Below are 25,076 nucleotides of genomic sequence, written 5' to 3' on the forward strand. Positions count from 1 at the left end.
TAAAAGTTCTCCAGCTGAAATAATTAATTAATTAAAAATAAATAAATGAATAAATAATAATAAAAGTTCTCTAGCTGCAGGAGCACCTGGGTGGCTCAGTCGGTTAAGCATCTGCCATCTGCCTTCAGCTCAGGTTTGATCTCAGGGTCCTGGGATGGAGCCCCAAGTTCCTTCTGTGGGGAGTCTGCTTCTCCCTCTCCCTCTGCCTCACCTCCCTGCTCAAGCTTGCTCTCTCTCAAATGAATAGAATAGAATAGAAGAATAGAATAGAATAGAATAGAATAGAATAGAATAGAATAGAATAGAATAGAAAATAGAATAGAATAAAATAGAATAGAATAAAATAGAATAGAATAAAATAGAATAGAATAGAATAGAATAAAATAGAATAGAATAAAGTAGAATAGAATAAAATAGAATAGAATAAAATAGAATAGAATAAAATAAAATAGAATAAAATAGCATAAAATAAAATAAGATAATAAAATAAATAAAAAAATAATAAAATAAAATAAAATAAAATAAAATAAAATAAAATAAATAAAATAAAGTTCTCCAGCTGCAAAAACATACCTGTAGGCTACACGGCCCTTTACTGCTGTATCTATCTCTACGTCTAAATACGGAGACCCAGGCATGGTATATAAATAGATGTAGATATGGACTTATTGGCACAATCTAACATAGTGTTTAAGAAAGATTACCCAAGTCCCAGCCCTCAGAGGTGGTAAGGGCCTGAAATGGGAAGACCTCTCAAGAGCTTATGAAAAAAGAGTTGAAAACAACTCCTGCATGCATTCTACTTTTAACAACCATGAGCTGAAAGACTTGACGGTAAATGTCACATTTACGTACAGGTCACATTTGGCTTCCAAGTTCACGTGGCTATAAAAATTAATGAAGATTTGGCAAAACTCAGAACACTTTCTCAATGGCCTGGCGTGTGGGTAAACATCTGAATGTGTCTACGCTTTCGACCAAACCTTTCTATAGTGCGTAATTTTAGTTCCTGGATGGTTTCAAAGATCGTAATAACCTACACACTGAAATCAGAGGCCGTCTAGCTCTCCCAGAAAACGACAAGGATGTCCACTAAAGTACTGGTAAGAACGGCTTGCTCCAGGGGCTAGTTCAGGAGGCAGAGACGGCGGCGTCACTCCAGCCTTTGCACCTTCCACGCCGGTGCTCGACCCAGCATAGTCTACGCCGGCTCGCGCTGTCCAGCATGCGTTCTGCTTCTTTGTCATCAGATCCAGAGCTCTCTACCATATGGTGTCATTTTTGAAATGTTAATCTGAGTGGAGCTTCTGATGCCAGTTAGGTTCCCAGCTGGTCTCTATATTGGCTATTTCACAGACATTAGCCCTGTTTTGAATTAAACTAAATTAGAGAATAAAATGAGATATTGTCATGCAAAGTCAGGCAATATTTTTTGACATCTGCACCATCCCTGAGAGCCTCAGTGAGTGGTTATTTCGAAATCTAAACTGAGAAGGAAAGAGTATATAAACAATTAAGTCAGGGCCAGATGACATATCGACGCGGCATCTTAGGAGATTGACAACAGCAACAACGGTAATAATGACGATGTTACGTGAACGAAAGAGCTGCATCCACATTCCATCTCCGTTTGGGCCAGAAATCCGGAGGAAGAGAGCTTTGACTAAGACACTGACAGACCCAAATCTCCAGTTTTTCCTGGTTAAGGAAAGAGCCATTAAGATGCATGTGGGTCAGAAATGCTTTTTATTTTCCTGTCATTTCAAGGGGCACTATTTGAAAGCAGAGAGATGAATCAAAGGAGTTAGCCCTGCCTTGTCTGGCTAACGATCACACGGGGACGGGTGGGACTGACGTAGACCGTCCTTGCCCTGGGAATCCGTGTCTGTCTACGGCAGGTGTGTGTGTGTGTCGGCGTGCGTGCATGTGTGCCCCTGTGTGTTCATGCGCACGGTCATATGAACGGTTCCTTGCCGAAAAATCCAAAACAAAATTCATTTCTGTAACTTACCCTGGGAGTGCGCCTTGAACAGACGAGACCTGAAACCCCGAAGTCCCCACCGTCCCTCACTTCTGCGTAGCAGCAGACCCTAGCTCCCTCCCGAATCCCCGGACCTGGGAAAGGCTGTGCTGGGGAGAGAATGTGGGTCCAGCACGTACCTGGGGGTGGGGGGTGTGTGGTTTTCAACAGCGCAAGGGGAGATCTGCCCAGAGAGAGAGAACGGCTCTCACACCGTGGGGAAGACCTGAGGTAGGGGCACAGGGGCAGGAATTCGGATGTGCCTCTAAGAGGACTATTTGTGGAGCCTCTGCCTCGTGGAGGCTTCCCCTTTGAATGTCTCCTTTGGACGTTACTCATGCCTTTCCACGTAAATTCCCGCTAATGGGACCCCAACACTTTAGCGACATCTAGTTCACCCTTTGAGCTGGGTGCCGTCCTGGTGCAAGAAGTAAGAGTAGCAGAAGCCATGGGGCGTCTCCTCCTCCCTCCCCACCCTGCCCAAAGCCTTGCCTCATCAAGCTGGCCCACCGTCCTGAGTTCTAGGGCCCAAGCTGAAGAGAAGCAGTCAGAGGACTGTTAGGGCTCCATGTCTGCATCCCCCCAAACTCCTATGTTGAAGTCTGAACCCCCAAAGTAATGCTATAGGAGGTGGGGCCTGTGGGAGGGGATGAGATGCATCAGGCTGATGGAGCGGGGCCCTCATGTGGGGAGTAGGGCCCTGGTAGGACAGGAAGACACGGAAGACGCCTCCTATCTCTGTCCCCACGTCCTTCCACACATGCGCACCTGGGAAAGCTACATGAGCACACGGTGGAGCGAGAACTGTGGGAGCAGGCGGGGAGCCCCCCAGAAGGGAGTGTCTCAGCGCCCGGGCCTGGGCCTCCCGCCTCCCGAACGGTGAGGCACGCGGGCCCTGATTCCAACCACGGCCTGGGCGTCCCGGCGGCCCCAGCCAGCTGAGAGGGGCTGCCCCGGGAAGGAGCGCGGGACAAGCCGAATCCCGCCCTCACACGTAGCAGACAGACCCTCCCTCTCCTCGTGACACGCAGGGACAGCGAGTCTGGGAGCCCGCAGAGCCGCGGGGAGCAGCCGGCCCCTGCCGAGCACCCTGCAGGGCTGGGAGGCGCGGGCAGGCCCCACCTGGCCCGGTCCACTCACCGGCCCACGATCGGAGACGGGCAGCGGCAAATCCTAGATGTGAGCACAACAGGCGCCCAGCCCCGCTCTGCGCCTCTCGACTGATGGCCACGAGGCTCTGGCGGCCACCGCCCATGTGCCACCCCGGCCAGGAGGCCCCAGCGATGAGAGCAGGCCCGGCACCATCCTTGCATCATCCCCTCACGGCCGGTGTCCCTCGGGCGGCACGATGAGCAGTAGGACTTTTGCTTTTTCTTTTCTTTTTTTAATTATTTTTTAAAGATTTTATTTATTTATTGAGACAGTGAGAGAGAGAGAGAGAGGCAGAGGGGGCAGCAGGCTCCATGCAGAGAGCCCAACGCGGGACTCGATCCCGGGTCTCCAGGATCACTCCCTGGGCTGAAGGTGGCACCAAACTGCTGAGCCACCTGGGCTGCCCCAGTATTGCTTTTTCAAGACCCATTTTGGGGCCTCCCCCTCTGGAAGAATGGGGTGCCCTTCTACTGTGGTCAGGCCGAGACGGACCTTGGTCAAGGGAGTGAGAGTGGAAGTGGCAGGTGCGTCTTCCCGGTGGCACCTGCTTTCCTTGGGCTGAGCGGCTGAGGCTCCCCCGTCCTGGCCTCAGGCTGAAGGGGACACCAAGTAGGGCCTGGGCCACGCACGGCGCATGAAGCAGCCAGCAAGGGTGGCGGGCAGGGCCTGACACATCAGGTCCGTCATTCCTGCAGCATCCACGGGCCCGGCCTGGAGACCCACAGAGATACCTGGCATTTCCGAGAACGCCCCATTTTGCTTTTATGGCCAAGGCTGCCCAACCTGCGGTGGACATCTGTCACCGCGTGGAGAGTCTGGGTTGAATCTTGGGGGTGTTACTGACACCTAGTGGGGAGAAGCCAGGGGCGCCGCTCCTCATCCTTCACAACAAAGACTCCTCCAGCCCAAATGTTAATAGTGCCGAGGTAGAAACCCTGGTCCATCCTCTAACAACTAAAACGATTCCACTTATTGGTGTCTCAATTAGGAGTGATTTATTTTCAAGTAACAGAGCGCCCGAGTAAGAATACCTCAAACAAAAGAGTTCATTTTGTTTTATTTTGGTTTTTTTTTTTTTCTACCCAACAAAAGTCCAATAGTAAGAAGAAGTCCAAGAATGTCAATGTTCTTGGTGTGTGAACTCATCAACCCTTGGCCACGAGAAAACTGCTGCTCCGTCAGCCATGCATGCACAGCAACAGTCCCAACAAGACGGAGCAGAAGCGCAAAGGCCTGAGCCAACTACGTTTTTTCCATTTTATCAGGAGAGCAAAACTTTTTCAAACGCCCCTCAGAAGGACCCCCCCCCCTTATTTCTCAGTGGCCCACACTTTTCCACTTCATATCCCCAGTAGCCAAGGAAGGTAGGAATGTGCATATTTAGCTCTCCCTGTTTTGTTTTGTTTTTTTTTAAGATTTTATTTATTTATTTGACAGAGGGATAGAGTCAGAAAGCCCAAGCGGGGGAACAGCAGAGGGAGAGGGCAGTGGGGAGCCCGATGCGGGGCTGGATCCAGGATCCAACGGGCCAGAGGCAGACACCTACCTGACTGAGGCACCCAGGTGCCCCATCTTTCACAGTTTCCAAAGAAGACAAAATAAGAGGAAGGGCCTGGGAATAGTGTTTAGACAGCAATTCCAAGTGTCTGCCTTCCCCGGGCTTGGGCGATACACCAATTATCACTAACTTGGACCATTGGTGACAAAGGGGGAGGAGGACACACAAGATGGTTTCGAGACCCGTGGCCTAAGTTCCACACACAGTTTGTCCCTTTCATACCTTCTAGTGATTCATCGTCCTGTGTCAAGCTCGTGCCCAAGCCCAAGTAGCTTTCTTGTGGGCTTTACAGCTTTCCAGGTTCACCCTGGGAGGCTACAGAACTGTACGAAGAAGAACGAGTGTTCCTAACATGACCTAGTGTGGACTCTGGGGCACTGAGGAAACGGACCAGCTGGTTAGACTGGGAGATTGGAAGAAAGATAAGAACAGTGACCTCTGCCTTGGAAAGTCCTAAATTATTGGCAATGGCCCCGTCTTTCATCCCTCTCGCGGCACGCCTACATCGGGCTCGTAGGTTCTCCTAAGAGTTATACAACCTATGACTCAGATAATAGGGGCACTATGTGCCTGGGAGGACTCCTAATGGAAAATTCATCCGTATGGAAATGCAATCCCAAAGCATCAAGGAGCACAGACCACGCATTTTGATAACCTTACTTCATTCAGTGAATCAGCAAAAGCGTGTGTCACAGTAAATTAAAAATGACTAAACACTAGCCTTTTCCTGCCCATTTTAAGTAACATTCCTTAATGACCTTAAATGAAACAGAAAATTAAAAATCTGTGAGATGAAGAAAAGGGCAAATTGAAATACTCAGATATGGTACGAAGGCAGCAAGAAGTTAATAATCATTTCTATGTGTAGTGCACTGATGGAAAAAGTGAGTCGTTATACCTTTACACTGTCACAATGGGAATGCTATTTTTAAGGTTATTTTTCATTCAAAGGCAGAACCCAAGTGATAAATAAGAAAGGTCATATATAGAAAAGAAATGACTCCGTGTGGGGCTGGGTCAGAACTTGATACATCAGCAGGGTACGTAAGTTCTCCCAAATTCGACAACTCCAATGATGCCTCACGCGTGTACGGTCGCCTTAAATGCCGGCGCATAAATGAATGGGGAGCTGTAAGCTGCCCACGGTCAACGAAAGAGATCGTATTTAGATCTCAGAATAAATTTACCCGTATCAAAACTGACCTACTAAAATGAAAACACTGCAACACCAGAACGCTGTTCTTTAGGCATCTTTAGGCTAGGACACCACTTGGGTAGCGTAAATGAAAGCAGCAGGACTCTGGGGTGAGAAAATGTGGTTCGGTGCTCGCCTCCACCACTTCTTCTTAGGACACACTGGGCAGGCTTTTAGAGCTCTCTGAGCCTCAGTTTCCATTCTAATATGCTCTACGTACCCGGCTTGCAAATTAGTTACTGGCCATGGACCACCCACCACGGGGACTCTCCACAAGGCTGCTGACACCTTCTCACAACACAAGCTGGCTTCCTCCAGAGCAATACACTTGAGATGGCCTTTTAAATGATAACATTCTAAAATTATTAAGAACGGGTCAGTCAAGTTTCATTATACGACTAGGAATGTAGACTTGGCGGCGGGCTGATCAGCCAATCTGTAAGTGTAGGTGTCTGTACTTACATGTTTTTAAATTAACTTTCAGAGTATACATGTCCATGGTCTCAAATACCAGATAGGACCGTCGGATTTGTAGGAAAAAGTGTCAGTAACATAGCCTGATCCTGTACTTCTCAGAAACAACCACGATCAACTCTTTTAGCATTTCAACTGGATTTTTTATATAAATAACATACGTGAACTTCTATCTCTTTTTTTAAAGGGTATTTGTTTGAGAGAGAGAGAGAAAGAGAGAGCAAGAGAGCACAAGCAGCGGGAGCAGCAGAGGGAGAGGGAGAAGCAGACTTCCCGCTGAGTTGGGAGCCCAATGCTGGGGGCTCCATCCCAGGACCCTGAGATCATGACCCGAGTCGAAGGCAGACACTTAATCAACTGAGCCAGCCACCTGCCCCTGAACTTCTATTTCTTAAATTTACAATCTTGGACGTAATTTATTGGCTCCCTAAAATTAACGGTCAAGTTTTAGTTCTGTTATACCATATCTACCCCTTCCCCAATTCCCAAAAGAATATAATTTAAGGTAAAATCAGTATTTAATAGGCATATAATAATAGTAACGTAAGTCTGGGTCTCAGTTAAGCTATTATGTAATTTTAATGACATTAGGCATGTTATCTGAGAAGCAGACTAAAAGCTACAAAGATTTATCAATATTATGTGATAATAGAGAAATTAATCAGTTGGTCCAATGATCAGTATGAAATCAGGTTGAAATGTCTCCTTATTTTACACTCAGCAAAGTAGTTTGCTTATTTTTAACTGCAGTAAAATATACATAACAAAATTTATCATCTTAACCGTTTTTAAGTGAATAATTCAAGGACATCAAGTACATTTACACTGATGTGCAGCCATCACCACCATCCGTCTCTGAATTTTTTTCATCTTTCCCAACTGAAACTCTGTACCCACTAAACAGTAACGTCCATTATGTCTTCCCTCCAGCCCCTAGAAATCACCGTTCTACTTTCCGTCTCTAAGAAATTTGACTATTTTAGGTACTTCATAGAAATAGAATCATAGTATTTGTCTTTTTGTGACTGGCTTATGTCATCTAACACGTCTTCAGGGTTCACCCATGGTATAGGATGTATCTGCATCTTCTTCCTTTTTAAGGATGAATGACATTAAGTTGTATATATAGATACACACACACAACATTATATAAACGTGTATGTGTATGTATAACAACAATGGATATTGCTTACCCGTTCATCCGTAGCAAACACTTGGGTCGCTTCCACCGTTGGGCTCTTGTGGATATGCTACTCTAAATATAAGTGGACAAATATCTCTTTTGAGTTCCTGCTCTCCATTCTTTTGGGCATATATGCAAAAGCATAACTGATGGATCTTATGGTCAGTCGTCGTTTACTTTTTTGAGGAACTGCCATATTGTTTTCCAACATGGTCGTACCATTTTACATTTCCACCAACCATATACAAGGGTTCCAATTTCTCCATATTGTCACCAACACTTGTTCCTTTGTTTTGTTTTCTTTTGTTTTTCATAATAGCCATCCTAACACATGTGAATGGATAGCTCATTGTAGTTTTGATTTGCATTTTCCTAATGATTTGTGATGCTGCGCATCTTTTCATGTGCTTATTGGCCATTTATATATCTTCTTTTGGAGAAATGTCTATTCAAGCCTTTTGCCTATTTTTTTTTTAAGATTTTATTCGTTTATTCATGAGAGACACAGAGAGAGAAGCAGGCTACCTGGGGGGAGTCTGATGTGGGACTCGATCCCAGCACCCCGGGATCACGCCCTGAGCCAAAGGAAGACACTCAACCACTGAGCCACCCAGGTGCCTTCTTTTGCCTATTTTTTAATCAGGTTGCTTTTTGTTTCTTGTTGAGTTGTAGCAGTTCTTTAGATATTCTGAATATTAATCCCTTTCCAGATCTAGTATTTGCAAATATTTCCTCCACTCTCTAGGTTGCCTTTCACTCTATTGGTGGTGTCTTTTTTTGCACAAAAGCTTCTCATTTTGATGTAGTTCCATCTATCTATTTTTGTTGTGTTTTTAGGATGTGATTACATTGAAGAAATCATTACCAAATTTAATGTCATGAAGCTTTTTCCCAATGTTTTCATCGAAGAATTTAATAATTTTAGGTCTTTATTTAGATCATCAATCCATTTTGAATTAATATTTTTTATGGTTCAAGGTAAAAGTCTAACTTCATTTTTTTGGATGTGAATATACAGTTTTTCCACCACCATTTGTTGGAAAGACTGTCCTCTTTCCATTGAATAGTCTTGACATCCTTGTCAAAAATCATATGGCCACATATATGTAAAGTTTATTTCTGGGCATGTATTATGTAATTTTTGTACAATTTCTTCCCTTGGATTTAATAATGACCTCACTCTTATTTGCTTTATTATCTCTGTAATTATCATTAATTCACACCCAATTGTCCCAAGACATAAAATTACTCTCATTATAGTTTTTAAAAATCTGGCAATATATCAGTTTCATATATTTTCTTGATTGTTTTTTGGGAGTCATTGCTTTTAGAGCCCTCTACCTTCCTTCTTCTCTCTGTGGGCTGGAAATTTCCCCTTACTATCATTCTAGAAATCCTCATTGCTTCTTCTTGTGATAGGTTCCTCATTCCCATGATTCCACAGACTCCTCTTTAGTTTACTTGCTTGCAGTGGCAAAACACATCATTCATTAGCTTTCTGAAAATATGTATTTGGTCTCCATGCTATAGTTTTAATATAACTAAATAAATATATTACCTTGGAATTTTGAAAGCTTGGCTCCACTGTCTTCTAGCCTTCAATGTAACTGTTGCAAAGTCTCCTTTTAAGAAAATAGGACACCACTAAGGAATTTTAGATGGGGAATTTCATGGCCATATCTTTTTTTTTTTTTTCAAAGAGAGAGAGCATTCATGAGAGTGGGATGGAGGGGTGGATGGGGGAGAGGGAGAGGGAGAACCTTAAACATGCTCCACAGCCAGTGTGGAGCCCAACATGGGGCTTGAACTCACAACCCTGAGATTATGACCTGAGCTGAAGCCAAGAGTCAGACGCTTAACTGACTGAGCCACCCAGGTATCCCACATTCCCATATCTGTTTAAAAGAGATCATGTTGACTGCTGTGCAAAGAATGAATTTTTGGTACAGAAATCAGTAGGGAAACTAGGAGAAGTCCAAAGAAGAGATAACAAAATCTGAACTAAGGCAGAAACCATAGAAATGAGAAAAAAAGAGAATCCAAGAAATATTTAGGAGGCAATACAATATGAGCAGGATTCTTGGTAGGGTCTAGGATGATTCTCAATGTCTTGGCAAAAACAAATAAAGCTCCTAAATTTTGAATATTTATATATATATAAATGAAATATATATATATATATGAAACTTGTATATATATTTGAATTTGTTTATATATATATGTTTGTTTATATATATTTGTTTATATATATGAAACTTGTATATATATTTGAATTTGTTTATTGAATACATACATAATATAAACTATTATATATATTTGAATGTATATATATTCATTCATTGTTCATATGTATATATATATATATATATTCATTCATTCATACATTCATTGAATGTATATATGTTGAAGATATATATACTGAATTTATATATATTCAAAAATAGTCTTAGCTCCCTGTGAGATGATAAATGCCTCATCTCTGGAAATATTCAAGTAAAGATCACAGGAGAATTTTTTATCTCTTTAGATTATGAATTGTTTGAGAATTAGGTGGAAGCAAAGCTACACGCATGTATACACATGCATAAACACACACACACATATTTTCATGTATATTTTAACCTTTAAGTCAACCAGGTCAAGGGACACCCGGGTGGCTCAACCATACAGGGTCTGCCTTTGCCCCAGGGCGTGATTCCGGAGTCCCTGGATAGAGTCTCACATTGGGTTCCCTGCAGGGAGCCTGCTTCTCCCTCTGCCTGTGTCTCTGCCTCTCTCTCTCTCTGTGTGTTTCTCATGAATAAATAAATAAATAAATCTTTAAAAAGAAAAAAAAAGGTCAACCCATTCAAGACAAGATGAATTCATTGATCTTTTGCAGGGTATAAAGAGGATTCCTACATGGACTACGAGGTAAGATCAATGACCTCTAATTATCTTCTAACTTTTTTCCCATCATCCTAATTCTATAAATAATAGAGTACTATCTATCTATTAGCTGTGTTGTGTCCCAGCACCAAAAAAATGCATTGCCAATCTCATCTCACCATGTTGCCATTAATTACTTACATAGATTGACCTGCTTGAGGTTAAGGTGTGCTTCACTCATCTTGATACCCCTGCCACAGAGCATAGGTTTACTACAAATATTGTGAAATCGTGGCATAGGGAAACCACAGTAGTATAACCTATGTGCCTCTAGCAACACCGTTTGTTCTTTCTCTTCCCTTCACTGACCACCACCACAGCTGTTACTCACTAGGATTGTTATGTACCCAAGCTCTAAAACTGAATCTGTGTCCTAAATGATTCAGTGTGCCTAGGGACTCCAGGACAGACCACTGAGGAGTCATGTGGAATCCGTTTTAGATTTTGAAAGAACTTTTGACGCCTCCAGTATATTTTCCCCAACAATAGCAACCAAAAAGAAAGAGAGAGAGACATTTTAATTCTCTGCATGCTGCTGAGAACGAGACATTGTGGTGAATAGAAAGGCACTAGACTGGAATTTGGGGATTAACATCCAGCTATTAACCTATTCTGAGTCCTATGATTAACTCCCTTTCTCTCCCTGGGCTTCAGTTTTTTTCATCTGTAAATAAAAAGATTTGATTGAACTCTAGTAGTGAATAGGCTTTATTTGGGGTCAGATCTGATTGGTTGGTCATAACCGTGTGACACACTGTTGGCAGAGGATTATACATCTGGGTCTGCACTCAGGACTGAACAGCACCCTGTCTGAGCAGCAATGTCTGCTATGGAAGGGGAAGCACATGTGCTAGTAAGGTGCCAGCCCTAGATGGATGATCACTAAAGGTCCCGTCAGCTTTCAGGTACAGTGACTAACATGCCTTATTTTTCAGACCATTGGCCTTTTTTGTTGCTCTAAAATGTCTCTAAATTGTCCATGTCCCCTTTAAATAGAAGAGACTAAAGTTGGATAAAGATCTCTTGAAAAATTTATCAGATTATCTCACAGTTCCTAAATTCTACTTACACACCATAATATTTGCTTCTTTAATTATGAAGATGAAGTGCCAACACATGATACAGGGAATAAATGATACTGGTAACAACAAATTTCCAGTGATAAGGAAATATGCAAAATAAAATAACTCAACATATTGTATTAGTTTCTTAGGAATGCTGTGACAAATTACCACAAACTGGGTGGCGAAAACAACAGAAATTTATTCTCCCTCAGATCTGGAGGCTACAAGTCTGAAATCCAGGATCATGTTCTGAGGGCTATAGGGAAGGGAGGATCCCTCCTTACCTCACTGGCAATCCTTGACATTCATTGGCTTACAGGTGTTATCACTCCAATCTCTGCTTCCCTAATCACATGGCCTTCATCTCTGTGTCTCCAAATCTCTCTTACAAGAAAACCAGTCATCGGATTTAGGGCCCATCCTGATCCAATGTGACAACTTCAAAGACCCTATTTCCAAATAAGATCACCTTTACGTGGGCCAAGCGTTAGGACTTCAACCTAACCTTTTTGAAGGACACAATTCAATCCACAACTTATAGCAACATCTACTCTTGCCAAAAATAATAAAGCTACTAAATCGTGACAAACATTCACCTATTTTGCATATTTTTAGAGAGAGAGGCAGAGACTCAGGCAGAGGGAGAAGCAGGCTCCATGCAGGGAGCCTGATGTGGGATTCAATCCCAGGACTCCGGGATCACGCCCTGGGCCAAAGGCAGATGCTCAGCCACTGAGCCCCCCCTGTCATCCCAGTATGTTGCATATCTTAATGATGAAGATTTACCATTATGTATTTGCAATAGTATTCATAATTCATTATTGAATAAAAATATCAAACTATAGTATAGTAGGATCATATTTATAGGCTATTATATAAAAGGTCTTTATACATATATTCATTGAAAGACATTTGGATATAGCCAATGTCATTTTTACAAGAAAAATAAAGCTTTAAATGTATAAGCTGGCCATAACTAATAATAACACCAACAATAAAAATCTTACATTGTGTACAATGCTTTTACACTTTTCCAAATAATAAAAATTAAGTAAAAATTAGAACACCATCTTAGAAGACATGTTTTTTTAAATATTGGTAACAAATAAAGGTGTTCTTTTTATATATAGTTTTTACCCTTCTAAAACGTTTGGCTTATCAATGATCAAAGATGAAAAGAGTCTTACCTTCTTCCTCATAAAGGAAGAAATTCCTTCAGTGAAATCCAAAGTAACGTTATTCAATAGGTCCCTTTGTGTCTCTTAATATTATGTGAAAGACTGTCCCTATCATGTTATTGCTAACTAGATTGTGACGAGAACAGAGATGACTTCAGGTATTCAGCCTTAAATGAACCTACCATAGTGAAATCAGAAAAGCAGTGCAAAGAAAAAAGCTAAAACAAACATGAGCCTGGGGGCTGAACAGAGACCCAAGCATGCCCTATTGGGCAAATCTGCAGGGACATCCTTGGCTGAGAACTGAAACCCGTGGTCAGTGGGGCATGCAGCTTCACTACTTCCACCTGTCTTTCAGTGTGTCATTATTGCAAATTAAATAATTCAGGAGAAAGCTAAAACATTTGCTGCACTGACTGCAGGACCTCTTGACTCCAACATGTGACATACTTAATTGAGTTCTCTTCCACTAAAAGTCAGAATGTCGTGGAGTTCAAACCTAACTTTCTCAGACTTTCTCTGCCCCATTTAAGAAGGATGAGTGTATAGAATCTGACATAGTTGACTTTTTAACTGCAAAGGAAGGAAGTTCCTTTAAGCCTAAGAAAGCAAAACCACCTAACCATCTGGTATTGCACAGCTGTGGAAATACCGCACGTCTAATTATTTATGGAGGTACCTATGATTTGATCCTGGCATATCCCAAAAGACTTTGAAAAAGCAGAGTTTCATGGGGGCTTCAGATCAATAGCTTCTAAACTGTTATTTTGGTCCAAGATTTTTCTCATCAGAATGAAGAATGGAAAATCCTGTTTTCATTAAAGAAACACAGAAATGTCATCCCAGTTAACGTAGAGGCATGAGGGACGGCATGCCGAGACAGTGCCGTACAAAAAGTAATCGTCAGTCAAATCTTGGCCTTTCAATTCCACCAATCGGAACAAGTGAGAGAAATATATTTAACAACAAATGGAGCATCAAACACCCAGCTATTTGTCACCTTATGCTCTCTACAGGTTGACTACTAAGAAATAATGCAGCCTTTTAAATAAAATCATAAAAATACACAATTCTAGAGTTTAATACTTGAAAGAGATTTCTCGCCTCCTGAAAGGGCAGATTAGAGTTTTCTTTTTGTTTATCCTTGTTTTTTCTTTTTCTTTTTTGCCAGAAAAATCTTCCTTCAGAAAACAAATGGAAAGCTAGAAAGATATATTTTAAATATAATGTTTAAAGCATCAGAAGGTCTCAAAAACAGTGGTATTTTGAAAAGCTGATTCCATAGAGAAAAGGAATACGGAGAAAATAAGCTCCACAGTGGATATGTTGCTTTTGACCTGAAAGCTTTTGTCAACTTACCAGTGGCAGCTTAACGGCTAAAAGGCTGAGCAGAAGCCTGTGTCTGAGAGGATGAGAAGGTGAATAGGACTTTCCACCACCTTAAGTGGCCAAGGAAGACATAAACTGGAGCTCCGAGTACACTAAGGAAAAGGAGTCTTGATAATTCATGAAGACTTTCAGTTAGGACCCTGAAACGCTGGTGTGAATCTGAAGACACAGGGGCCAGTCGGACAGACAGTGAACACTCAACCCTCACTAATACTGCAGCCCAGCTTTGAACCAGCAGGTCCTGGCTAGATTAAGGCAGCATTCCTCTACCCTAACTGTTTTGAAACATAAGTGACTCTTCTCTAAAAAAACAATAGTAAAAAATAATAAAAAGATCAAAATCATTCAGAACCAAATCTTTCATATCTGACGTCTGGCATTAAATCCAAATTTACGGCGAAACAAAATCTTGACCAAAATTAAGGGAATAACAGACAATATAAACAGAACCTCAGAAAATTTACTGGGGTTATTAGACATGAATTTCTTAAAACTATGATTAATACCGTCAAGAAATTAGATGGCAAGTTGGATAATTTCAGCAGAGAAATGGAAATTATTTAAAAAAAGCACCAAATGACACTTTTAGGACTATCATATGGTAAGTAAAATTAAGAGCACAATCGATGGGCCTAACAGCAGATTAAAGAAAGCTGATGAAAGATTCGTGAACTGTAAGGTAGGTCAGGAAAAAATACAGACTAATGCATAAAGAAATAAATGGATAGAAAATACAGAAATGAGTATAAGAGACATATGGTACACATATGTGCATTTGGATCCCCAGAAGGAAAAGGAGAAGAAAAATGGAGCAGAAGCAGGACTTGGTGAAATGATTTTCCAAAACTGATGAAAGAAACCAACCCACAGATCTGAGATGCTCCACAAACTCTAACAGAATAAATGCAAATAAAAGAATACATAGACACATCATCCTAAAACTACTAAAATATCAAAGACAAAAAATAATTATAAGCAGCTAGAGAGTAAAAAATGATGCTCTATTCAAAACAAGCGAACAGATTGACAGATGACTCCACAAAACAAACAATGTAATCCAAACAAGTTGGAATGACACATTCAAAGTGTAGAAATACCCCTACTCTGCCTCACTCATACCTAGTAAGAAAATCACATCCAGGGATACCTGGGGGGCTCAGCGGTTGAGCATCTGCCTTTGGCCCAGGACGTGATCCCCGGGGTCCCAGGATCGAGTCCTCCATTGGGCTCTCCGTGGGGAGCCTCCTTCTCCCTCTGCCTATGTCTGTGTGTGTGTGTGTGTGTGTGTCTCATGCATAAATAAATTAAAATCTTTAAAAAAAATTTAAAAAGAAAAAATCATATCCAGAGGGGTTAAGTATCTAGACCAAGGTAACAAGGCACAGCCAGACTAGAATTTCAGGTTGCCCACTAGACTCCTAATTCACTTGCATCCTTCCCCATTGTTCTACTCAAAGAAAATAAAACATCCTACAAACGTTCAACAAAGAAATTACTGCTTTTTGTATATAATTCTTTTCAAATACGTACTCATGGATCCCTCTGAAGAAGTTGCCCTTTACAATACTCAACTGCTAAATTTGGACCAAACAATATTAAGTCATGTGAAAACATACAGATTCCATTCTTGCTCTTAGCAAAGAATTCTTACTGGGAAAGTACCCACTAAAAAAAAGATACCCTAGACTCTAGGTTTCATCAGTTTATTTCAATTACTACATTCCCAACTTGTCTGGAAATTAGGTGAGGGGGTGCATCATTATTTTGTGCATGTGACCCTTCATTCAACTGGATACCTTTCATTCCAATATTTTAAACAGGACACAGCTGCATTTTTAGATAGTCTCAACAGACCATTTTGTTTTGTTTTTTAAGAAAAAGTTTTGAATATATAACAAAAATCTTTTGGTGCATAAGAACCTTCACTTCTAAGTCACCTATTCCACAGCTCCAGCAGTTGAGATTTAGAAATGTCAGTCCTGGGCAGCCCAGGTGGCTGAGTGGTTTAGCGCTGGTTCAGCCCAGGGTGTGATCCTGGAGTCCCGGGATCGAGTCCTGCATTGGGCTCCCTGCATGGAGCCTGCTTCTCCCTCTGCCTGTGTCTCTGCCTCTCTCTCTCTCTCTCTCTCTCTGTCTCTCTCTGTCTTTCATGAATAAATAAATAAAATCTTTAAAAAAAAAACTTTTTTAGAAATGTCATTCTTTCTAAATGCCACATCAGAAAACATGGCCTTTCAACCCGTACATGTGTGCAATTCAGAACAATGGGGGGTCTCCTTAAATGCCTTTCCTCCCGAATACCTTCAGAGATACAAATGGCTTTGCGTGATGAGAGAGATCAGTAATATTTCTCATTTTTCTAAAACATTATTTTCCTTTTTTACATAACTGAAACACTTAGAGAGGCTCCAGCAAATAAAATGGAGGTGGCTCATGTTTGGAAATACAAAGGCAATCACACCTACTAGGAATTTTCTGTCGGTTTATGGGAAAGAATCAAGAGATTGTAAAGCCTAAGGATTTAATTCAGGGAATGTGAGACCATTTTCTGTGTCACTGACTTAGCAGTGCCCTCTGATTTTCTCATGAAATGCTGCAGAGCATTCGGGGCACCAAATGAGTAGGAAAAAAGTGTATTCATTCTACTGCTACTAAATATAGAACTTTATATCTCTGACTAAGGTTTTAAAACTAGTCATTACCTAAAAATAGTCTCATTATTTTTATTAATTGCAGCTCAAAGTCTGCCCTTTAAGTAAGGTCCATGAGCGGGCAAAGTCTATTTTTGCCACTGTAAGTTCTGTACCTTTGCAGTAGCATCTGCTTTACCATGATCTTCCTGCGCTAAATTTACCCGTGTGTGTGCCAGATGGAGGTGACTGCTCTAACTCTACGTGGTACCTGTCAGCATTCCAACAATCTAAAGGAGCTAAATTACTCCATCTGTTCTTCCAAATTGCCCGGAGACTGCCCCTCAAATGTTCATGTTTTTGTTTGTTAATAAATAATAAAAGGACACTTTGTCAATTATGTGACTTGATGGATTCATAATTTGTGCTAACAAATTTCTGTCAATAATAAGTGAATCAGCCAAGAATCATTTATTAAGTATCTACTATATTTTTTCTTGTACTAGATACTAGAAGATACTTGGGGAAAATAACTACACCATTTAGAGGAACATGCCTAGAGAATAATTCCTGGCTCAAGCATCATTAGGCATCATAGCTAATAAAATATTATAAATTATAGGATACTGACAAGGGAAAGACCAACATACAAGGAAAATGAAATTTTTAAAAACAGGAAAATGAAGAGCTCAAAATAAGGAGTGAACATGATATATGTTTGCTTGGAAGTACGGGTGCCTGGGGCAGTCCACATTTATTTAATCAACAAATACTAAATGTGGGCTGCAGGCATGGGGTGCTTGGGTGGTGCAGTCTGTTTAGCACCCGACTCTTGGCTTTGGCTCAGGTCGTGATCCCAGGATTCTGGGACCGAGCCCTGTATCAGGCTCTGTGCTCAGCGCAGAGACTACTTGAGATTCTCTCTGCCCCTCCTGCTTGTGCTCTCTCTCTCTCTCTCTCTCCTTAAAACAAATAAATAAACCTTTTAAATAAATAAATAATAAAAAAATAAATGTGGACTGCACGCTTCAAATTATGCTGAAGGCAGTAGTGTAAAAAAGAGAAATAGGACACAGATCCTGCCTTCCAAGAGCTTTCACGCTAGTAGATATAGTAAGGCATAATCATAAAGATCGCTAATAAAACAAGGGCTAAAAATTTCCTCATTATGTGTTCGTGTTAAAAACTACCTTAAAAAGTTCAAGGTATAGATGCTCGGGTGGCTCAGCAGTTGAGCATTACACCAGGTCTGGGGATTGAGTCCCGCAGAGGGGCCTGCTTCTCCCTCTGCCTGTGTCTCTGCCTCTCTCTGCGTCTCTCATGAATAAACAAATAAAATCTTAAAAAAAGAAAAAGTTCAAGGTAAGCTATGAAATAACGTGGCCATAGCCAGACTGGTTCCTTTTGCTAAACGTAATACGACATTCTGAGTAAAAAATAATCTAGTGGCCTTGACGTCTCCTCCAACATCTGACGTTAAGGCACTTCATATTCTCTACATTGCTTTTCCATTTTCTTAATGATGATTAAATGCCACAAAGACAGCTCAGAAATTGTTCTGGTGAAGGTACCTTTAATGTGCTAGAAACAAACAAAAGCCTTTTTTAGACATGGTGCCTGATAATCCACTGATGGCCAATAACTGAAGGTGTATCCCTGCAGCAGAAGACGGAGGCAGAGGAAGCGCCCACTGAAGCCATTGTTAAGAAAAGTGAACACAAACCAGATGTCTACTGGAGTCTACATGTCTTTGGAGACCTAAATACAAGCAGTCAAACGCTTAATTTATGCCCTGCGAAGATACAAAGCCCTCTCGAAATCTTTAGAGAATGTCTTAGGAATGCACATTCTCTTGGTTGTCACCTCCAGTTTAAACTCCTAAAATTTTTGAATTAGTTCTATTAGGGAACATCTCACCATCCTGTTCATGCATCCTGTTTAATTTCACACTACATTTGATCTAATTACGAAACTGTTTTCCTTAATTTCCCACAAACCAATCATTCCTGTGTGTATCTATCCACGGAAAAGCTTGACTGCAGGTTTGGGAGGTCAGGGAATTTGTTAAGGCCACAACACAAGCAAACCAAATACGCAAGTTTAGTTATTGTTGCAAAAGTCGCTCAGGCATTCGCACAGCTAGGATTTCAACCCCCTGCCATGTTATATTCAACTCTCACCTCCCTCCCTCTTCCCTTCCTTCTTGTACATCATTTCCACGTTGTAGTATTTAGTAACATACGACAAGACGATAATAAAGTTCATGCCTTTCACCCCGAAATTCCACTCCACCGAACTGTGCCTAGTTCACAGTAAAAGCCCAGTACGTGATAGCTATTTCATCACTTATTATTCTAAGGAAATTAAATTTATAATCCTTGAGTGCACAAAATGCATTTTTAGCGTCATATATAATGGAACAATTTGGAAACAGTGGGTCTAATAACTAGTAGAGAGCTAAATATAATACTAATATTCGATAGAATATAATGAACCCATTAAACATTTCCATGTTGTCACCAGGCTCTATCTCTATCATATTAGGATTTTTTTGTGTGTGAAAAACATCAGAGAACAAGGTAATATTTAAACTGATTGAAATGATGCAACTAATATGTACCTGGATAAAAACGGGAAGAAAACATGAACCAAAGAAGAATCAAATATTCCACAATAGTGTCTATAGATGTTTTAAAATTCCTCCTTGTCATTTCCCTTGTTTTAATGCCTTTTGTGCAATAAATAAAAATCATAATAGCTTACTATAACTAGCAAGGTCTTCCTCCAAAATTATCCTGCAAGTCAATATAAAGTTTTGGTGAAAATTTTGGTTAACTTTCCACAAACAGAGTCTTTTTCCTTGAAAGACAGTTGACAAATCTTGTCCATACAGAGATGGGTATACCATAGTCCTTAGGTAGCCCAACAGAATAGAAAGGTGGGCTTCAGAAATAGATGAGAATTAGAATCACTGGGAACCTGCTTTTTTATTTATAGAATGAGGATAGTGATATCTCCTCCACAGTGTTGGATTTGGATCGAATACACATTGTCCTTTCAACGTCAATCACAATGAGCAATACTAGGCACTCAATTAGCAAACTTACATAGTTTGCTTCGTAATTTAGAAGTTCCTAGAAATGTTCTCGGATGATCCGCTTCATTTCAGTGCTACTGTAATCTTTACCCTAAATGCTAAGTGGAGAACTCAGCTATAAGGCCTAGGAGAGGGTCTGAAAGGCTTCTTCCTGGATCCCGGTGAAATGAAAGTCTTGCCTCTCCTCAGCCCTTCCTCCCAGGCTTTTGTCTCTAAGGTAGAGTATGCACACGCCAGGTGGTACACAAATATTAGGATTTCTACTTCCATTTATTTACATCTTATCCTTTTGAAATCTATTTCATGTTTTACAGTTTACACATAATCTAATACTTAATCCCTCAAAATAACATAATAAATATGTATAATGAGGACACTCATTCAAAACCCTTTATTGACAGGAGTTTGAACAAAATAGTTTAGAGAACGCGACTCTGGGGGTAAATTAGAAAAATCATCACTAAACTTAGTTTCAACAAAAACATATCCTTTTTTTTTTTTTTAATTTTATCTATTTATTCATGAGAGACACACAGAGAGAGGGGCAGAGCACAGGAGCCTGATGTGGGTCTCGATCCCAGGATTCCCGGATCATGCCCCAGGCCGAAGGCAGGCGTTAAACCACTGAGCCACCCAGGGATCCCCTCAACAAAAACATATCCTATGACCTGTATGATAAGGTGTCCTAAGCATCATCTCAACTTGACCATCTGTACTTGTTCAGTCCTGCCCTCTTAGAACCTCTCAACATGTGTACAGCTGACTTCCTTCTCCACCATCGCCCTGCCACGTCCCCAGGCCTTCTCCCCATCCCTACACTTGGGCCTATGCACACCCAGGAGTCCTGTGAAATGTATCCACAGAAGAGAGCTAGAGGAGGTAGGGAGCTCACCCAGAGTTCTGTGGTATGAATGCGTGGCTCTCCTATCAAGTAAATACCGAGGAGAAATGAAACAACATGCTCTCTGCTTCTGGCGGCAGCATTTCCTGGCAGAAACTGCAGAAGTCGGTGAGAGGATCTCACCTCAGTGAAGGCTGTGTGACAGGCCAGTGGAGGAAACACATCCTTCTGAATGTATGATCCAGGTCCCCTCACCTAGCGGCTCAGGGCCTTCCCCTTTCTCCCAACATCAGCTTCCAGGCTTCCTCCGGCCTCTCACACTTGCTCTTCTTCTTTCACTGCCCATTTTGAAACTAGCAGTTCCCAGCTGCTATGGCTTCTACCACCGTCCCTGCTAGATCTGCAGTAAACAAGAACAATAAAAACAATAATGATAACAGATCCATGGAGCACTTACCAAATGCCAGACATTATGCTAACTACTTATTGAATGAAAGATGCTAATAGATTTATTTTTTTAAGATTATATTTATTTATTCAGAAGAGAGAGAAAGAGAAAGAGGCAGAGACACAGGCAGAGGGAGAAGCAGGCTCCCTGCAGGGAACCCGAGGCGGGATTCCATCCCGGGACCTCAGGATCATGACCTGAGCCAGAGACAGACGCTCAACCACTGAGCCACCTAGGTCCCCCAGATCAGATACTAATAGATTTAAAGATACTCTTAAGAAAACTGTAATTTATGGAACCAATCCAGGAACAATTTAGTATCTTTCTCTACCTGACGTGAGCTCTGTATTGTGAGCTCTTCACAGGAGTTGTTACTGGCAACAAACAGACTAAATAAGGGTTGCATAAGTTTCTTATCTGACCTGGTTTTGTCGTGTTGTGCTTTAAGTGTAAATGCCTTTGGCCATAATGACACTCTCAAGGTTGCCAAAGTTCCTACTTCTCCATTTTGTATATAAGTATATTGTCCTATAGTCAGCATCATATGGTTATATTACCTCTTCAGCTCTTTAAAACAATTGTATCCTGCTATCCTATTATATGTGAGTGAAAATATCTTTATAATGGATGTTTAAAACTTTTGGCCAATTGAACATTTATATCTATGATTAGACTGATGAGCCCAAGGGAGTGAGAAAAATGAATGGAACAAGAACCTTTTGTGATTTAGTGGTCATTTTTCACTATTAGAGAATCTGTGAAATTCAGCCTGAGTAGCTTTAGAGACAATCTTCCTTCTTGGCAGGGCCACTTACACATTTTGTAAATCCTAATACAAATGACGAGGTGGGGCCCTATGTTTCAGGAGAATGGAAAAAACAGGAGATGGGAAAAAAAATTTGAACAAAAAATGGTCAAGAATTTTTTTTTATTTTGATGAAGACTGTAAGCTCACATATGTTTAAGATCAATGAACATCAAAGAAAAATAATGAAAAGCATAACATGGCACATTATGATTAAATTACTTAAAACTGATGATAAAGACAAAATCTTAAAATCAGCCAGAGGAGGGGTGCCTGAATGGCTCAATCAGTTAAGCATTCAACTCTTAATTTTGGCTCAGGTCATGATCTTAGGGTCATGGGATGGAGCCCCGCAAGAGGCTCCATGCTCAGCTCTGAGTCGGCTTATCCCTCTCCCTCTGCTCCCATTCCATCCACTTGCTCTCTCTCTCTCTCTTAAATAAATTTTTTTTTAAAAATTAAAAATAAAATTTTTTTTAAAAAATCAGCCAGAGGAAAAAAAGTACACTGCACACAGAGGAAAAAATAGAAGAATGGTAGCAGATTTCTCATCAAAACACAAAAGCAAAGACAGTGAAGCAACATTTTAAAGTAATTAAAGATATTAATTGTCAACCTAGAATTCTATATCCAGTGAAAATATATTTTCAAGAATGATATCAATAAGACAGGCAGCCTGGGTGGCTCAGCAGTTTAGCACTGCCTTCAGCCCAGAGCCTGATCCTAGAGACCCAGGATTGAGTCCCACATCAGGATCCCTGCATGGAGCCTGCTTCTCCCTCTGCCTATGTCTCTGCCTCTGTGTGTGTGTGTGTGTGTGTGTGTGTGTTTCATGAATAAATAAATAAAATCTTTTTTTAATAAATTAATTTTTTATTGGTGTTCAATTTACCAACATACAGAATAACACCCAGTGCTCATCCCATCAAGTGCCCCCCTCAGTGCCTGTCACCCATTCATCTCCACCCCCGCCCTCCTCCCCTTCCACCACCCCTAGTTCATTTCCCAGAGTTAGGAGTCTTTATGTTCTGTCTCCCTTTCTGATAAATAAATAAAATCTTAAAAAAAAAGAAGAAGAAGACAAAATAGAGGGACAAATACAAAACAAGTAACAGATGACAGATTAAAATTAACCAACTCAACAATCATATTAGATGTTAATGGTCTAAACACTACTTTTAAAGGCAGAGATCTATCAAATTGAATTAAAAAATAAAGATCCAACCACATGCTATCTATAAGAAATGCACTTCAAACATGAAACTAATGGATAAAAGTAAAATGATGAATAAAGACAGACCATACTAACACTAATCAAAAGAATGTCAAAACAACTATATTAATATCAAACAAAAAAGCTCCAGAGAATATTACCAAGGATAAGAGGATCATTTTATAATGATAAAAAGGCTAATTCGCCACAAAGGGAAAGGATTTCAAAGGTTTAAGCACCAAATAATATATCTTCAAATGCATGAAGCAAAAACTAATAAAACTGCAAAAAAAAAAAATAGTTTAATCCACAATTTTATTAGGGATGTTACCATCCCCTCAATTACTTTCTAGGGTACACAGATTATGTACCAAAATAGACTACTTTCTGGGCCATGAAACAAATTCTCAATAAATTTAAGAGGTTTCAAAATTTACAAAGTATGTTCTCTGACCACAATGGAATTCGATAAGAAATAAGTAAAAGAATGTACATGGACAATCTCCACATATTTGGAAATTCAAACACAGACTTATATATAAACCACAGGTTAAAGAAAAAATCATAATGGAATTTAGTATTTGGAGCTAAATGTAAGATGCAGCTAAAGCAATATTTGGAAGGATGTCCATAGTTCAAAATGCCTACATTAGCAAAGAAAAATATCCTCAAATCAATGACCTCTAGTTCTACCTTAGAAACTAGAAAATAAACTAAACCCAGATTAGGTAGGAAAAAAAGGAAGTAATAGAAGATAGAAATCAATAAAATCAAAATGGAAAAATAATAGAGAAAATCTATGAGACCAAAAGCTTATTATTTGAGAAGATCAATAAAACTGATAAAACCATCAGGTAGACTAATTAGAAAAAAAGAAGAGGAGACACATTACTAATATTAAGAGTGAGAGTGGGATGGGACACCTGGGTGGCCAGTGGTTGAGCATCTACCTTTGGCTCAGGGCGTGATCCTGGGGTCCTGAGATCGAGTCCCACATCGGGCTCCCTGCATGGAGCCTGCTTCTCCCTCTGCCTTTGTCTCTACCTCTTTCTGTGTGTCTCTCATGAATAAATAAATAAAATCTTTTTTTAAAGAGGGTGAGAGTGGGGATATCACTACAAATTCTATGTATAATAAAAGGGAAATAAAGAAAAATAAGGAAAAATATTTAAGGAAAATAAAGGAATATTATGAGAACCCTTAGGCCAATAACTTTGACAAACTTAGGTGAAATGGACAAATTTCTTGAAAGTCTCAAACAATCAAAGCTTACTCAAGTAGAAGCTAGGTAGGCCTTTATCTATGGAAGAAATTAAATTCACACTTGAAACCTTTTTCACAAAAAAATCCTGGCCCAGATAGCTTCAACAAAGAATTGTATCAAACATTAAAGGAAGAAATAATACCAATTCTATACAATCTCTTCCAAAAAATTTTGCAAAGTTGGTTTAATGTTCAAAAATTAATCAATATAGTAAACCATATGAATCAACTAAAAAAGGAAAACCATATGACCATCTCAGTAGATACATAAAAAAGCACCAACAAAATCCAATAACCATTTCTGATTAAAACTCTCAGCAAAGTGGGAATAGAAGGGAACATCCTCAAACTAACAAAAGGTGTCTGAAAAATCTGCCACTAAAATGCTAGTTAACATTAGGAACCAGAATATCCATTTCAAGACACTTTCATTTAGCATTGTAGTGAAGTTTCCAGCAAGTGTTGCAAGGAAAAAATACATACATACGTACATATATACAATAAATGGCACCTATAAATGGCATCCATATTGGAAAGAAGCAGGATGTATTTGTAGATAATGTGACTGATGTAGAAAATCCTACAAAATTCACCAAAAATCTACTAGAACTAATAAGTGAGTTTAGCAAAGCTGAAGA

At 40.3% G+C, this 25,076-nt stretch overlaps 1 long non-coding RNA gene across 1 annotated transcript in view; it reads right to left on the minus strand.

Moving 5' to 3' along the window:
• Window positions 1-19,980: 19,980 nt before the first annotated feature.
• The window catches only part of LOC140611991 (uncharacterized), a 113,680-nt gene continuing 108,584 nt past the window's right edge, over window positions 19,981-25,076 (minus strand). The window contains exon 9 of the long non-coding RNA XR_012013341.1: window positions 19,981-21,109. This is a non-coding gene — a long non-coding RNA (uncharacterized lncRNA). The remainder of the gene's footprint in view (window positions 21,110-25,076) is intronic.

This window comes from Canis lupus, chromosome 20 (assembly GCF_048164855.1).
Source record: "Canis lupus baileyi chromosome 20, mCanLup2.hap1, whole genome shotgun sequence".
Lineage (NCBI taxonomy): Eukaryota > Metazoa > Chordata > Mammalia > Carnivora > Canidae > Canis > Canis lupus.